The sequence below is a fragment of the Cornus florida genome, unplaced genomic scaffold, assembly GCF_030987335.1.
Source record: "Cornus florida cultivar Cherokee Brave unplaced genomic scaffold, ASM3098733v1 CherokeeBrave_3.0.0_Hap2_Chr02, whole genome shotgun sequence".
Classification (NCBI taxonomy): domain Eukaryota; kingdom Viridiplantae; phylum Streptophyta; class Magnoliopsida; order Cornales; family Cornaceae; genus Cornus; species Cornus florida.
Window position 1 is genome coordinate 51,905,530 of NW_026775572.1, and position 15,935 is coordinate 51,921,464.

General features: G+C 36.3%; 1 pseudogene; it reads right to left on the reverse strand.

Annotated features, from left to right (window-relative positions):
- Window positions 1-13,472: 13,472 nt before the first annotated feature.
- LOC132298082 (small nucleolar RNA R71) lies at window positions 13,473-13,571 on the reverse strand (annotated as a pseudogene).
- Between the last annotated feature and the right edge of the window lie 2,364 nt (window positions 13,572-15,935).

Consider the following 15,935-nt stretch of genomic DNA (forward strand, 5'->3'; position numbering starts at 1 on the left):
TTGACATTTGTGTGGGGACACTTTTGATACCTTGGATGATGACATGTGGAGGGTGGAGATTTATCCACTTGTTGACCTAGGATTGGTGCACTTGTTGGCTTGGATGGTTGACAAGTGTAGGCTTGAGATTAAGCCTAGGAAGGAGCCATTGATTTGTGACAAGTGTATACTCCAAATTTAGTCTTGTAAATTACTTTTGGGCCACTTAGGGATTATGGTTTTAAAAAAGGGTTTCTGTGCAATTGACCAAGACTTGTGTGTGTTGACTATGGTGTAAGATCACATAGTGAGTGGAGGATTTCTAATTCCTCCACTCACACTTCATCTCATTATTTCATTCTCTTCCTTACAAGAAAACCCTAGCCTCCATGGATGGAGCTTGATGCTTAAGCTTTGACCTTGATTTTTGAGGGCCTTCCACTCACCTTAGACCATGAAGCTTGGAACACTTTTTGTTCCTCTCACTCTCCTCTTCATAACCCTAGAAGGGTTTGCCATTTTGTGTTGATTTGCCTTGGATTATAGGGAAACGCTTCTCTAGTGAGGTAGGGGATGTTATAGACTTATATTTTTGCTATCTTGCATGCTATTGATGTTTATATAAGTTGTATGCATGTGTTTTGTTAATTTGAGAAATTAATGATTGTTGTAACTTGCATATAACTCACTTTTGACTTGGTATATGGCATGGCTATGACTTGATCTTTGTTGTATGTTAATTTGGAATGATTTGAATAGGTTTTCAAATTTAGAGATTTAATGAATTTAATTTGATTTAAATTCTAGTAAATTGTGTATTGCTTGTATCCCATTTTGGACTTGATATGTGGTATGACCATGACTTAGTGCTTGTTATATATTTATTTGGGATCATTTGAGTGACTTTTGAAAATTAGAGATTTAATTAATTTAGGATTAATTAAATTCCACATGATGTTATCTTGCTCACTTTGTGAAATTGATGTGATATTTGCAATCACAATGAAATGGACATTCACATATATTATTTTGAGAATTTTTGGACAACATTGATTTTTAGAGAAATTAATTAATTAGGTTTATCAATTTCTACTTAGGGTTCTAATGAGTTAGACTTGTATTTCATGGGGCTTTTGTCTTTTTATCACGTATCATGACTTGTTGCAACTTAGCTCTATTAATGTAGTTAATGAACTTGCACCCTTACATTGGAATGATTTAATTATTCAAGAGTTGTTAAACAAATAATTGAATCTTAATCTTATGCTTGTGGTATATTTACATCAATGGATTCTATGTGCTATATATATTTTGGTTGTAGTTTATGTTGATGCATACCATGATTTCTTGACATTTCACATGCCATCATAGTTGAGAACTTAGGGCATGACACGTGTGTTCCAAAATCTTGGTTGTGCATGGAATGTGGTTTAATGTAAGTCTTGTATCTTGATACTACTTTGGTTTGCACAACTTGTTGATTTTGGGACTTGGGATATCAATCAAGAATTGACATGGCTAGGACTTGGTTCTAGTACGGGGAATTGTCCCTCTAAACTATAGTGCGCACTAGGGGAAAGGTACCCATGGGTTAGTAGCCCTAAAGAGATCTCAAGAGTACGGTTTTAATCCGGGCGATATCCAAGTTTCCACATTGGTTGATTTCACTCTTTAAATTTCAAGTTGCTATTCCTTGAAGATTTAAACTTGTCATGTATGTGAAATGCTCCAATCTTGTTTCATTGCATAGATTTTATGCTTCATTCGTGATTTAACTCCTTAAATTTCAAGTGTTGTATTCTTTGAAGATTTAAGATTCTTTTCATGTTATATGGAATATCTCATCCTTGTTTAATTGCATAGATATTATGCCTTGTTCTTGATTCCATCTATAGCTCTTTTCGTGGCATGTGAATTGTTACAACTTTGTCAAATTGTGTAGATATTATACATTATCCTTGATATCATGTATTCCTTTTGTCGTGTTCATTGGAATGCCCCAATCTTGTTTACTTGCATGGAAATTATGCCTTATTCTTGATTTCATGTATGACTCTTTTCATGTCTCGTGAAATGTTTCATCCTTGTTTAGTTGTATAGATATTATGCCTTGTTCTTGAATCTGTGTTTAACTTGCATAGATATTGTGCCTTGTTCTTGAATCCGTGTTTAACTTGCATAGATACTATGCCTTGTTCTTAAATCCATGTTTAATTTGCATAGATACTATGCCTTGTTCTTGAATCCTTGTATAACTCTTATCGTGTTAATCAGAATGTTCTAATCTTGTTAATTGCATAGATATCGTGCTATGTTCTTGATTTCGTGTATTATCCCTATCGTGTTAATTTGTATGTCCCAATCCTGTAAATTGCAATGCTGTATGTGATTCATGTTAATCTATAACTTTTCATGTTTCATGAAATGTTCCAACTTTGTTCTATTGCATAGATATTATGCCCTGTCCCTAATTTCAAGTATTCTTCTTATCGTGTTGTATGGACTATTCTGAACCTTGTTAAATTGTATTGAAAATGCAATTCTTGTTGATCTATACTCAAACATCCTTCTTGTCGTGTTCTGTGGATTATCCCAATCTTGATTTATTTCATATACGTATGTATATCATGATTCTTGTTAATTTATGTTCTAGGGTAGCTTAGGATGCTCCCTGAGTCTCACTTTAATATAGACGTTAGGTGGCATGAGCCCCTTTAACATGTTTCACTTTAAGGTGATAAATTGTAAAACGCTAGGTCGATGCATGCTCATTTCCTACGGGTAGCTTTATGTTACTCACCCCTACGATACTGGGGCATATTTCAGGTACAAGAATTAAAGTTGAGACTCCCATTATGCTTGTATGACTTGTGGACTTGAAGACTTCCATTTTTGTGAAGGTTGGCTCGGAATGCCTTTTGTAGCTTTATTTGATAAAATGTGTATATTTGATTCCATATATGTAATGTGCACATGAGTGTACTCCTTACAATGTATTTGACATGTATGAGATGAGGCTGTAGGCCAATGACATGTATTTGTATCGTATGTAGTTTTGACTTCATGAAATATTATGAAAATATTGAAAAATGTTAAGTTATTGTTTCACCATGTTTGCATCGGGTGTGGGAATTCCATTCTTACTCTTTCATAGGATCTCATTAGTCATGTTTGAAGTGTGTCCAAGGGCCAAACAGTCATTTGAAATCATTTCCTAATTTTAGATTTCAAATTTTCCATTCCAAGTTCATTTTTGCCTTTTTAGCCGTCGGGGGGTTGGATTTTGACTTGGCCATTTCTGGGAGTCGCGGACCATTCCCGCGCACTCAAAATCACTTATTACATTTGCGCCCATATTCATTTCAGCCAAGAAGTCCATTTGGGGTCAAAAGCATGTTTGGTGCAAACTTACATTTTTTGCAGTTTTGAGCCTAAACTGAGCATAAGGGCATTTTTGGGATTTTCACATGAAAAACAAAGTTTTCTTTTGACATAGTTGGCTAGAAAACATGATTTTGAGGATAGTTTCTTCTTTGTGTTTTTTTTAAAAAGGCCCAGAAAGTCCTCAAAACTGCATTTCAAGGTTGCATTTCAGGTGCAGCCTATAGTAGTTCGAGCGCTCTAAAGGGGGGTTCGAGTGCTCTAACTTTGGGCAGAACTCTCGGGGCAATTTTTGAGCACTCAAAGCCCTTGCTCGAGCGCTCAAGGTACTGTTCACGTTTGTATGTGTCTTGGTTCAGCACTGCACCTCCGACTTCAAATTATCATATCTTCTTCGTTTTAACTCCGAATTAGGCGATTCTTGAGTCTAAATTGACCATGTTGAAGTAAGCTTTCCAATGGTACCAATTTAAGATTCATATTATTCTTGTAGCTCAAGATATTCAAGTTTTAGTAAGGTTGTGTCTGTTTTTGGTTAGAACCGGGATAGGGTTTCCCTTCCTTCGACTTCAGAACTTGATATCCTTGCCGTCCGGACTCCGAATCAAGTGATTCTTGAGTCTATCTTTATTAATTTTTTGTTGTCTTTCCAATGGCATGCACGGTGGCACCCATTTCAGTGTGGAATGACCATTTTGCCCCTAGGTTCATTCTTATCCATTTTTGAAACGTTGCTTCCGCATTTTCTCCCTTTGGGTTTCGTGACCTCATTGAGGGTCACATTGGTGTCTTGGAGGAGTGTTGTATCTCTAGAGACCATTGTTCTATCTTTTGCTTCCGTATTTGGATCCGTTTTGGGTCATCACAGGACACACTGGGTTGAAAAATCCAGGGTCGTCACAATCACCCCCTCATTCTCTTCTTATCATTGGCAAAAGGAATCACCGCCGAACCTCTATTTTTCCCGGCGAAAGCTTTGGCCAAAGGCTAAGCTTGTTTTCATCTTCTAGCTTGAATTTCTCTCGGGTCTTCACATTCTCGTCATCTCCCGCCGATTTAGGCCAAAGAGAGTTTGATCCTTCATTCTGGCGACCTTTGAACTTTTCGGTGATGCTCCGGCGAAGTTCCAGTCACCATCTCCGGCCACAATTGGTCGGAAAATTTTCAGAAAATCCCAAAGCTCTCTCTCATTCTTTGTTTTTTATTTTCTCTCTCGGGTATGTCAATTTTGCATTTTCATTTTGTTTTATTTTTAATTTTCATTTTTGTATATATTTCATTTTGTTTCAATTCAAACTGAAAAATAAAAAAGATTGAAAAACAGAAAATTAAAAAATTAATTGAGACTGAAAATTTGAAAATGGACCTTGGAACTTGTTTGTAGCACTGTGATGTGGAGATTGTGGAGTTTGTTATAATTTGTTGAGAAATGGATAATGGGCTTTAAATGAATTGGATATGTTGAAGTGTGTTAATATAAAATTAAATTTTAAACTGTGATGCATGTATAAGTTTTGAAAGGAAATGATGTTGAGATTTTTGGAAAATACAATTCTGCCTTAGTTTAAACTCTCTACATGGAACTTTGTTTGTCAATGGTAAATAAGATTGTTGATCTTGTTAAGTTGAATTGTGAAATGGAATTGGAATTGAAATGTTGCAATTTGAAATTGAAATTGGAATGAATTGTAGTTGTTGGTGTAGTTTAGAAGGAGAATTGACATATTCTAAATTGGCTTTGTGGATTGATTGTGGGCAGTGTCCCTTGTTGAAATGTTGAATAGATTTGATTTGAAATGACATATGATTTTTTGATTGTTGATTGAATGATGAAATAAGTATGTAATTGTTGTGTTTGAAATTTTGGGAATGTCCGTTTTTAAGGGGAAACCATGCCGGATTTTTGAAAAAATTAGATTTAAACCTTGATGTTTTATTCCAAAAGGCATGTTGTTTGTTTCTAAAACTTGAAATGGATTTTGGAAAGAGTTTTGAAGTGTGGATTTGAATTGAAAAGAAAGAAATTTTTAAGTTCTTGAAAATGTTTTGAAAATTCAAGTTGCCTTGAAATGAATAGTTTTTGACTTTGGTTGTGAAATATCATGAACTTCTTGTCTAAATGAAATTTTCTTTGAAATTGAAATATTTTGGAAACTTTGAATTTGTAATGGCATTGAAAAATTGGAATTGTTATGAGCATGAACCCGACTTGTTTCATTTACTTGTCTTGAATATGAAATGTATGGATGTGTTTTGAAATTGTCTTAATTGCTTGCAAGCATGACTTGACTTAAATTTTTTTATCTTTGAACTTGAAAATGAAATGTCTTGCCTTAAATGCTTAAATGAGTTTCAAATGGACCTCTTTGAAAAGTTTTGATTTGATTCAAGTGCCTTGTTTGGTAAAATAATCTTTAATTGTTAAAATACTTTGTGATCATACTTTTTGGGTTTCAAATGATTCAAAAGGAAAATTTTGACCTTTGTTTTGAAAATGAGAAGTCAAGTTATATAATTCCTTCTTTTGATGTTCATTCATTGCATAATTCTTGTCATGAAGCTTTTATATAATGCAATCGAGTGTTTCGACTCCAAAGTTTTCAAAAATTCTAATTTTGCCCCAAAAGTGTCGAGTAATTCCAAAGTTAACCAAAATGCCCTTGTTTGAGTTGAAGTTTGTTCCATTTGAGTCCTTTCCATCCATTTGCATGTGCTAAGTGCCTTTGAACTTGTTTGTGATGCAATTCTTGATTCTTACCATTTCAATCCAACTTTTTGAAATCATATGATTCCATTGTTGCTTATTGACTTAGAAACTTGTCAAATGTGTTCCTCTTTGAATAATTGTGTGCCCTTTGGAATAATTGCAACTTGTTACTTGTATATACACCATTTTACACACACTTATGTCTCATTGACAGTTTTTGAAAGTTTGTGCATATTTCAAATCTATCTTCTTGGAATTGAGCTTTGATTAAGTTTGGGGGTGTGTTATGGATCTTTGGAATTTAAAATGCACGAATTGGATGATGTTTCTGTTCTTTGGCCTTAGTATCACTTTTTGAGCTTCAATTGAATTTAGAAATGAAATTTTACCTAAGTCTAAGGATATGTTTACTTTGTCTTGAAAATTGTCTGTTAAAATGCCATTTGCTTGATGTCATATACTTGTGATCCATTCATGAGAGCCAAGTAAGGGCTTATGACCGAGGTTCTTTCCGGTCCTGATTTTGATTCAACAATGGTAAGCTTCTTGTATTCTCACTTGTTGACCATTCTATGTTTCATTTAAGCCTTAGAGGGGATCACGAGCCATGAGTGATCATAGGATGTTGATTTTTTTTTTGCATTAGAGTATGGGATATTTCTTTGTCTGGAGTTATATGTACATCATTCAGATATATGCCATCTAGTTGCTTACCATGTCCAGGATTCTTTCTTGAACTTATTTGTCATAACATGTTTTGGATTGTAGTATTTTGCAACCGTGCATTCCACTTAGTCTTTATTACATGACATACATGTTTCTTGAGTCCTAGGTTGACATTTGCCATGATTATATGCTCTATGTTATCCTGCCTGCTCCATTTGCTCTTAACTGTTGCACTTGTAGACATTCTTGCTTAGGAATTGATACGATGTCATCCTAGGGTCTACTTGTCTTATCATTGCAGCATCTACTTGAGTTTTAGGTTTGTAAATGCACGTAGCATCATTTATGCATATCACAACCTCTGCCTACCCTGTTGATCATATTTCTGCTTAAAATGTTTCAAATGTGACTTTTCTGCCCTCTATGCCATCATTGTATTGTTTAGCATATATGAGATTACTTATTATGCTTTAATCTATTCTATCTAGTTGAGGCATGTTGAATGATACTTGTGAAGCCTTCTTAATCATTTCTTGCACAAGCATGATCCTATTTGTCTATTATTTGCTTCTACTTGATTCAGGCATGTTTTGTGTTTTCTTATTAGTTATTTACCTTATGCTATACCTATGCACTGATATATTTTTGTTGCTTTTGCAGATGCAGTGCAGACAAAAGACTCTTGCTAGAAAGCAAGTATAGAGCGTTCCACAGCCTCCTCCTCGTCCTCTAAATGCATAGTCTTCTTCTTCATCTTCGTTTTTAGCACCTATAGCAGTCCATTTCGATCCATCTTCTATGGATGCCAAGCATCCTGTTGTCTAAGAGGTTCCGGCTGAGTCTTACTCCCATAAGAAGCTAGAGCCCGAGTATAGATTCGACCGTGATCTTTTCTCCGAGCTAGACCAGACTAAGTGGTCCTATAATGAGCTTGTTCGGAGAGGCATTAACGTCATTATGACACCAGCAAACACAGTTGTCTATCCTCAGTTGGTTGCACTGTTCTACCAGCACCTCCGGATGGATGAGGAAAACAAACTTCTTTTGCATACCACTATTTATGGCCAAGAGATTGACATTTCTCTCCCAACCATAATTGCTGCTAGCCGATGCCCCCACTCATTTCCATTGGCAGCTGATTCTCAAGATCCTTTGTATCCTAGTGCTCCCCCTTTTCCATCTAAGCTGACCATGGTAGCTACACTATCTCCACATGCTACCTTTGAAGGCAACACCTTTGCAGACCGGGTTGAGATTGATCCCCAGTATTGGTTCATTGATTCCGTGTTGCACCTCAATGCCTTTCCACCAGGCCATGGTACTTAGAAGCAAGAGGGGATTTTTCAGGCTCTATACTGTTTGAGCCAGGGTTACTATATTTTTGTCCCTGCACTTATTTGGGAGCTCATCCATAAGTTTTGGAAGAATCTGTATCATACGCAGTATTCTAGAGCTACAGCTTGGCCTTTACCTTATGGTTATCTAGAGCTGCAGCTCGGCCTTTACCTTATGGCTATCTCATTACTCAGCTGCTACTTGACTAGGGCTACTAGTTTAACCCAGATGAGATCTCTGAGACTGATGCAGAGAGAGAGAGGAGAGCCTATGATTAGGCCAGGTGGATAAAGACCTATAATTCTTGCCTAAAGAACAGAAAGAACAAGGATATGAAGAGACAATAGGAGCGGCATCGAGCAGCAGAGGAGGCAGCTCCAGAGGATGATACCGTAGATAGATCTCCTTCTAAACAGAGGCGTCGCATTACCACTTCAGGTTCTACCTCACAGCCAGATATGCCTACTGCATCTCAGCGGGCTGGCCCTTCTCATGTTCCTCCCATCGAGCCGATAGCATAGACTGACACTCGATCCCGTCATACCAGTACTGATTCTAGATATATATCTGAGGTTGCTCAGCTACACACGGACTTCATTTCCTCTAGAGCTAATATGACCAGAAGACACGAGGATGTCACGAGGCAGCATAATGATCTGGTAAGGAGACATGATGACTTGATAGGGATACACGATGATTTAGTTAGGCAATCTGATAATCTGAGGGTAGATGTAGCTGAGGTGAGGCGTGAGCTCGGAGCATTGAGGACAGACCTTACGACTTCTCTCACTCGCCATAGTAATCAAATGTTCGACATGCTGCAGCACATTGCCGATATGATGACTCCAGATCCTACTACCTGATTCCATCATTCTCTCTCTCCTACTCATTATCTGTCATTGATACTTGCACTATTATTGCTGAGATATTTTTGCACAATCTTAGCACTTCCACTAGTTTTGGTTATTATTTTTGATACTATTTCTTGCACTGCACTTGTTATACATTGATCTTTGGATATTTGGTTTTGGATTTATTTGCTATATATGGATTTTTGGGATTTTGATTTCAGTTTTGGATATTCTGCACTTTACATTGCTAGATGCCATGATTTTTGCCCAGTTCTCAGTTTCATCTCTCATTTATATCATTGATGCATATACTTTAATAGTTGTTAGCGTGACTATTTTTAGACAGGTTTTCAGAATTTAAGTTTGGGGGTGCGCCTTCTAAAGCTAAGCTTCCGTTGCCGGGTCCCTTTTGCTTCACCCATTTGGTATACTCTTTCCATTTTCTATTGCTTCTTTGTACATTAAGGACAATGCACATGTTAAGTTTGGGGATGTATTAGCATATTTTACATGTCGCACTTACTTTCTATGCATGTGGTATGATTTGAGAGCCTTGAGCTATGTTTTTGATCTTTTGAGGACCATGATACTCAGAATTTAAAAATTGCTTGACTTGAGAGTCCAATACTCCTTGTATGCTGTGTGGATGCCATTTAGGAGTAAATTTTTTGAAAGATTGATATCTTACTTGCATTTGTGGTCCACATCATCCTGATTTTGTGATTATTTTGAGATTCGCTCTAAGATTCTACACTAGCACAGGTGCACACTAGCATTCATTTATGGGGTATATGTTTTGTTGACTATTGTTTTGATTATATCCCAATTGAGCTAGTAGTGTATTGAAAACTTTCATTCTTGATAAAGGTGGATAACAAACCCTTTTCACTAAGTAACCGGGATTCTAGCTTCATCAAGCACTGAATTTCTCGCGCTGAAAGGTGGAGGTTAAAAAAAAAAAAAAAAAAATTTGTTGTAAAATCAAATAAAAAGTGAGGACTTCTCCCCAAAGGTGAGAAATGGGAAATGATTAGATGGAGGTTGTTTTGATTTGTAACCTAGTTGATTTGAGCTTGTAAGTCCTTAGGGGTGTTTAAATGTCTAATGCCCTAAAGTCGTCCGGTTTGGGAGTCATTGATCTAACGCTCAACCTCATGGATCGCTAGAAAGCTTAATAGATCAACACATTACACCATACTTCCATCTTTGATCCTCTAGGATAATTGAAAAAAAAAAATCGAGTGAAAAGAATAAACGCACCTAGATGAATAAAACTTTAATAAAAGGTTTATTCTTTGTCTTAATGATCGATACTATATTTGTGTGCTAGTTTGAGGCTGGATGTGATCATTTTTTTAGTTGGCTTAGATAGCAACATATTTGATGCCGGTTCACTTAAAAAGGATTCTAGAGTTGTTTTGATTTGCATGATCATTATCTTGATGTGTGGAGGACCATATTTGCTTGCTTGGTGTTGAGGTTTTGGGAGATTGCTTGGAAATGGTTGAAAAATTGCATACTTGAGGTAGTTTTCTCCTAATGCTTGTTTTGTATATTGGTACCTCTTTAGTGAGAAAGAGCTTAATGTTTGTGGGTATTATTTCTAGAAACCCTAACGAGACTACACCTATCCACTAGGAGTAACCTAGGGGTTCAAAAGGCTTGTTGCATACGCAAAATGCAATCGTATTCCCTACAAAAATGGCATTATCATTTTATTGCTTTCTAGTTCATAGTTGTATAGTTGTTTATTTCTTTATTTTCTTTGTAGTTCATTGCTAGGGACAAGCAATATCTAAGTTTAGGGGTGTGATAAGTGCTTAAATGTGACGCATTTTAGTACCTAAGCTAGGGTATTTTAGTCCATTCATCTATCTTACTTTCATGTCTTAGTACTTATTTGTGTTTTTTCCTATTTCATGTAATAAAGTTCAAACAGGCTAAAAAGAACCATTTAGCTCAATTTTGGAGCTAAGGAGCAAAGTTGGAAGGAAGTCAGAAATTTGCACTCCAGAGGAACTTTGATCATCGAAGGGAATCCCTGATCAATTGAAGTCAGTTACAATCGATTAAAAAAAGGCGATGCCAGCTCAGCAAAGTGGATAGGGCCAAAAAGATATTTTGATGCCACATCAACTTTGATCGATCAAAGCTAACTGTTTGATCGATCGAAAATCTTTGATCGATCGAACTGATTACTGGTAGTGAGCTGTTTTAATTCCCGAGCGCCCCGGACTCTACCTAGCTTGTGTAGCTGTGAATTTCCTCCAATCATAGGTTGTATTTCTGACTTGGTGCCCTAGTCAAAGAGGCTTGTAATTGATTCATTGAACTATATTGTAAAAAAGTATCATAGAGTTCTTTTACCAAAAAGAGAAATAGTTTCTTTCTCTAGAACTAGGGTTTTGGGAAGAAAATAAGGATGAAGATGATGATGCCAACCTCCAAGCTAGCCCTTAAGGGTTCCATGACCACTACAATGAGTGGCTAACTCCTTTTATTAGGGCTAAAGATAGCCTCTAGGCTTGTTTCCTAAACCTAGCTTTTGTGTATTTTTGGGGATTTTAGTTGTTAGTCTACTGATGGTCAAGGCATGGTGCTTAATTGAATACTCTTGTAATTTATTTGATGGTTCATACTTATTTCTTAATGGATTGTGCCACATCTTTAGTTTAATTAGTTTAATTTTCATGTCACTAGCTTAGTTGTAGTGTAATTGCTTTAATTTCTTAGATAGGTGGACAATCCATTCTTGTTGTTTGATGTTCTATACTTATAAGTGCAAAGAGTATATTTCTCTAGATTATTGTGTGTGCACTAATTATGGTTTAATTCAATGGTTATTAGTCTCATTTGATAGGTTGTGCTATTCACTAGATTGATTAGACAATCTATGCTTATTTGTCATCCATGCTTAGTTTTCAATTAGTGGCACGCACATTAATTTTAGAACTTAAATTTCCGCATTAATTTACAATTATTAGTGTTTGGTGAAGTGAAGCTTAGTGGTGAACTCAAAGCCCCAAGACCTTCCTCTCATATATCTTTCCCTAATTTCTAGATTGTTACTTACTTGTATTGCTTTAATTGAACCAATAGTTTAATCAAATCAAACCATCTTTTGATCATTCGACCTACTAATCCATCATTGATACTAAAATACCTTTCATTTCCCCTGGGACGATCCCTACTTACTCTAGCTACATTAATAGTTAGTAGTGGTAGTGGCATTCTATAAATTCAAAATTGGCCACACTTCACACCACAATTGCAATTTGGGTATTGACACACACCAAGTTTTGGCGTCGTTGCCGGGGATTGGCAAAGCTGTATTTTGGAACCAATTAGGAATTAGTACTCCTTTGATATTGTCTTTATTTTATTTTACTTTGGTTACTTATTGTGTTTGTTCTTGATTGACTAGGTGCATTGAGCCAAGGGAAGTGCAGCAAAGGAAAATTCTAGAGCAAAAGAAGCAAGCTAAGCTAAGCAAAGTAAAAGCATAAAAAAGCTAAAAATTAAAAATTGCAAAGCAAAGCAAGGCAAAGAAAATTGAAAATAAATTTGAAATAGCTTAAGGACCCTTTGAGAGCTTTTCCAACTTTCTATCTAGTTAAATCGTCGGCCCGCGTGGAGGCAAGTTTTAATTTTCTTAGATAGATCGTCGGCCCGTGTGGAGGCAATTTATTTTTCTTGCATATTGTTGATAGCAGGGGAGTATGGGATTAATGTATGTGGAGGTTTGTTGTTGATTGACTTATTGTGGAGGAGAAGTGATTGCTACTTGCTATTTGCTACTTGCTAGTTGATGTTTGTTTTGATTGTGCATGCATGGTCATAGGTCGTTGAATTCTACTTTTGTCCCACTTAATTTGAATCTTAAATCTATTGTTCGTAATCCTACGGGAAGGGGTAATTCTAGCGACTCTATCTCATCAACGGAGGAACATAATGAGGACCATGTGGAGGACCTTGGTCACATCGACCAACAAGGCATCCGTCACCCTAATATACATCCACATCATAATAACATTTAAGTATCATTAGGCATGCCTAGATCCTTCATTCCACAATAACAAGTCCATGTTTCAATGGGAATGCCTCGGCTATTTTTTGTTCCACCTCCACCTCTCGTTGTTCAAGCAAATCTTGGTGCTCGTGTCGAGCCACCAATTGTGAATCCTCCTTTTTGCTTTAAGAGATCATTATGTGCCAAATGAGTATAATGCACCAACATGCATTCAATTACCTCCATTTAGAGCACACCATTATGAGATTAAACCACAAACAATTCAAATGCTTCCCAATTATCATGGGCTACCAAGTGAAGAACCTTACAAACATTTGGATGAGTTTCTTGAAGTGTGTTCCACCGTGAAATACACAGACATGCTAGAAGAGGATTTGAGATTAAAACTCTTCCATTTTACCCTTAAAGATAAAGCAAAATAATAGTTTAATAATTTGAGGTCATTTTTGATAACTTCTTGGGCAGAGATGCAACACGAGTTCTTAAAAAAGTATTATCCGGTATTGAAGACCAATGTAATGAGAACTTCAATTCGAGAATTTTCTCAAGGGGAAGGGGAAATGTTTCATGAGGCATGGGAGTGATTGAACGATTTGCTTAGGAAGTGTCCACACCATGACATTCCTAAATGGCAATTGGTTTAATTTTTCTTTGAAAGTTTGTCGGATAATTATAAAGGAATGGTTGACGCTTCTATGGGTGGTTCTTATCTTGATAGGCATGAAGATGATGTATGGCGCTTATATGAGAGTATGAGTTAGAATTTAATGCATCAATCTTTGTCATCTAAAAATGGTAGAAATATAGGTGGAAGGAAGAATGTCGGCTTATATCAAGTTGGCAATTCTAATGATATAGCCGCCGAAGTGAAGTCTTTATCCCAAAGGTTTGATCAATTTTTTATCAACCAAAGTTCGGCGAATCAAGTTTCTTCCTCCCGTAATCATACTCATCATCCTTCCAATGAATCATGCATGACTTGTTCTAGTGTTTTACATTCTACTTCCAATTATCCTTATGAACATGTGCAAAATGAACACCATGAACAAGTGAATTCCGTTTTTGTCAACCAAGGGAATAATCCCTATGGCACTCATTATAATGCCGGGTGGAGGAACCATCCAAACTTCCCTTGGAAAGCCAAGGGGAAGGCTCAAACCTTCCCCAAAGTGGTTTCCAAGGCAAGTATGTTCTGCCCCCAATGCAAGGCCAAGGTTCCCAAGGTTATCGTTCATCTTATCAAGCATCACATGGAAACCAATTTTCAAACTCTCATTTTCCAAACCAATCTTCATATTCTCAAGGAAATTCAAGGAGTCCCACATTTGAAGAAAAAGTTCTAACCGCTTTGGGTACTTTGGAGGAAAATATCCAATTGCTTCATTCTCATTCCCAATTGATTGCAAAGCTAGAAACCCAAGTCGGGCAAATAGCTAGTACATTGAATGCTAGGGAAAAAAGGGAAAATGCCTTTGAATCCACCACCCAAGCAACAATTTGTTGTGGAGACCAATTCCTTCTCGGAAGGTCACACACTTGAACACGTGAATGCGGTGACCACTTAGAGAAGTGAAAGAGTTTTTGATAATCAAGTTGGTGTTCCCAATGAAGAGAGTGAACTGATGCAACCAATAGGTAACACCCGTCCCGTCTCACATCCTATTCCTCCTTCATTGCATGTGAAAGAATCTAATGTTGAAAATGTTAAAAAAAATTATTTTGAAAAAGTTTTTGAGCCCAAGTCTCAATTTCTAGATACTTTAAAAGCATTTACCTCTATTGAAAAGCAATAAAGTAAAGCTAATGAAATCATTGATGTGTTTAGGCAAGTAAAAATCAATCTTTCTCTCTTAAATGAAATTCGACAAATTCCGGCCTATACTAAATTTTTTAAAGATCTTTGCACGCTTAAAAGGAAGAATAAAAGCCAAGCACCAAAAAAAATTATTTTAATTGAGCAAGTAAGCTCAATTTTGCGGCACAACACCCTCCCAAAATTCAAAGATCCCGGTTCACCAACCACTTCATGTACTATTGGTGATCATCTTATTATTCGGGCTCTTTTTGATTTAGGAGCGAGTGTGAATCTTCTCCCTTACTCGGTTTATGTTCAATTGGGCTTAGTTGATTTGAAACCAACATCGGCAATTTTGCAACTAGTCGACTGATCAATTAAGAAACCCTGGGGTATCATTGAGGATGTTTTGATTAAAATTGACAAGTTCTTCTTCCTGGTGAAATATTAAATATTCCCAATGCTTCTGGTAAGTCATTCAGAATTTCCATTGTCCCTTTGAACCTAGATCTTGGGATCTCCAGTCAACTAGGTTGGGTTTCCATTAAGATGACTCGTTAACTTTCGACTTTAATCCCATTCCCCTCGATGACCTATACACTTGCTCTCTTGTCAAACCTTTTTGTAAATGGATCTACTATATTATCTTTAGATCTGATATAATCTATTGAGATTATCCCACTTGAGAGCAATTGTCTAACGGTATTATATCTTTGACGTATATGTCGAGACTTACCGTTACACATATTACTTTGTGCCCTTCCAATTGCTGATTGACTATCATAATGTATACATATAGCGTGCACATGTTTAGGCCAATTTGAAATATTTTCTAAGAAATTACGAAGCCATTTAGCTTCTTCTCCAGCTTTATCTAAAACAATAAATTCAGATTCCATATTGGATCTGGCAATACAAGTTTATTTTAAAGATTTCCAAGATATGGCACTTCCTCCAATAGTAAATACATAGCGACTTGTAGATTTAGAATCCTTCGTATTTGATATCCAACTAGCATCACTATATCCTTCAAATACCGCTGGATATCTTGAATAATGTAATCCATAACTTATAGTATTTCTTAAATATCTTAGAACCCAGTTTATTACAGTCTAATAAGAGAATCAAAACTCAAAAATTTCAAGTCAACACATGCTTCAATATTTGCAGAAAAATTATTTCAATATCTAT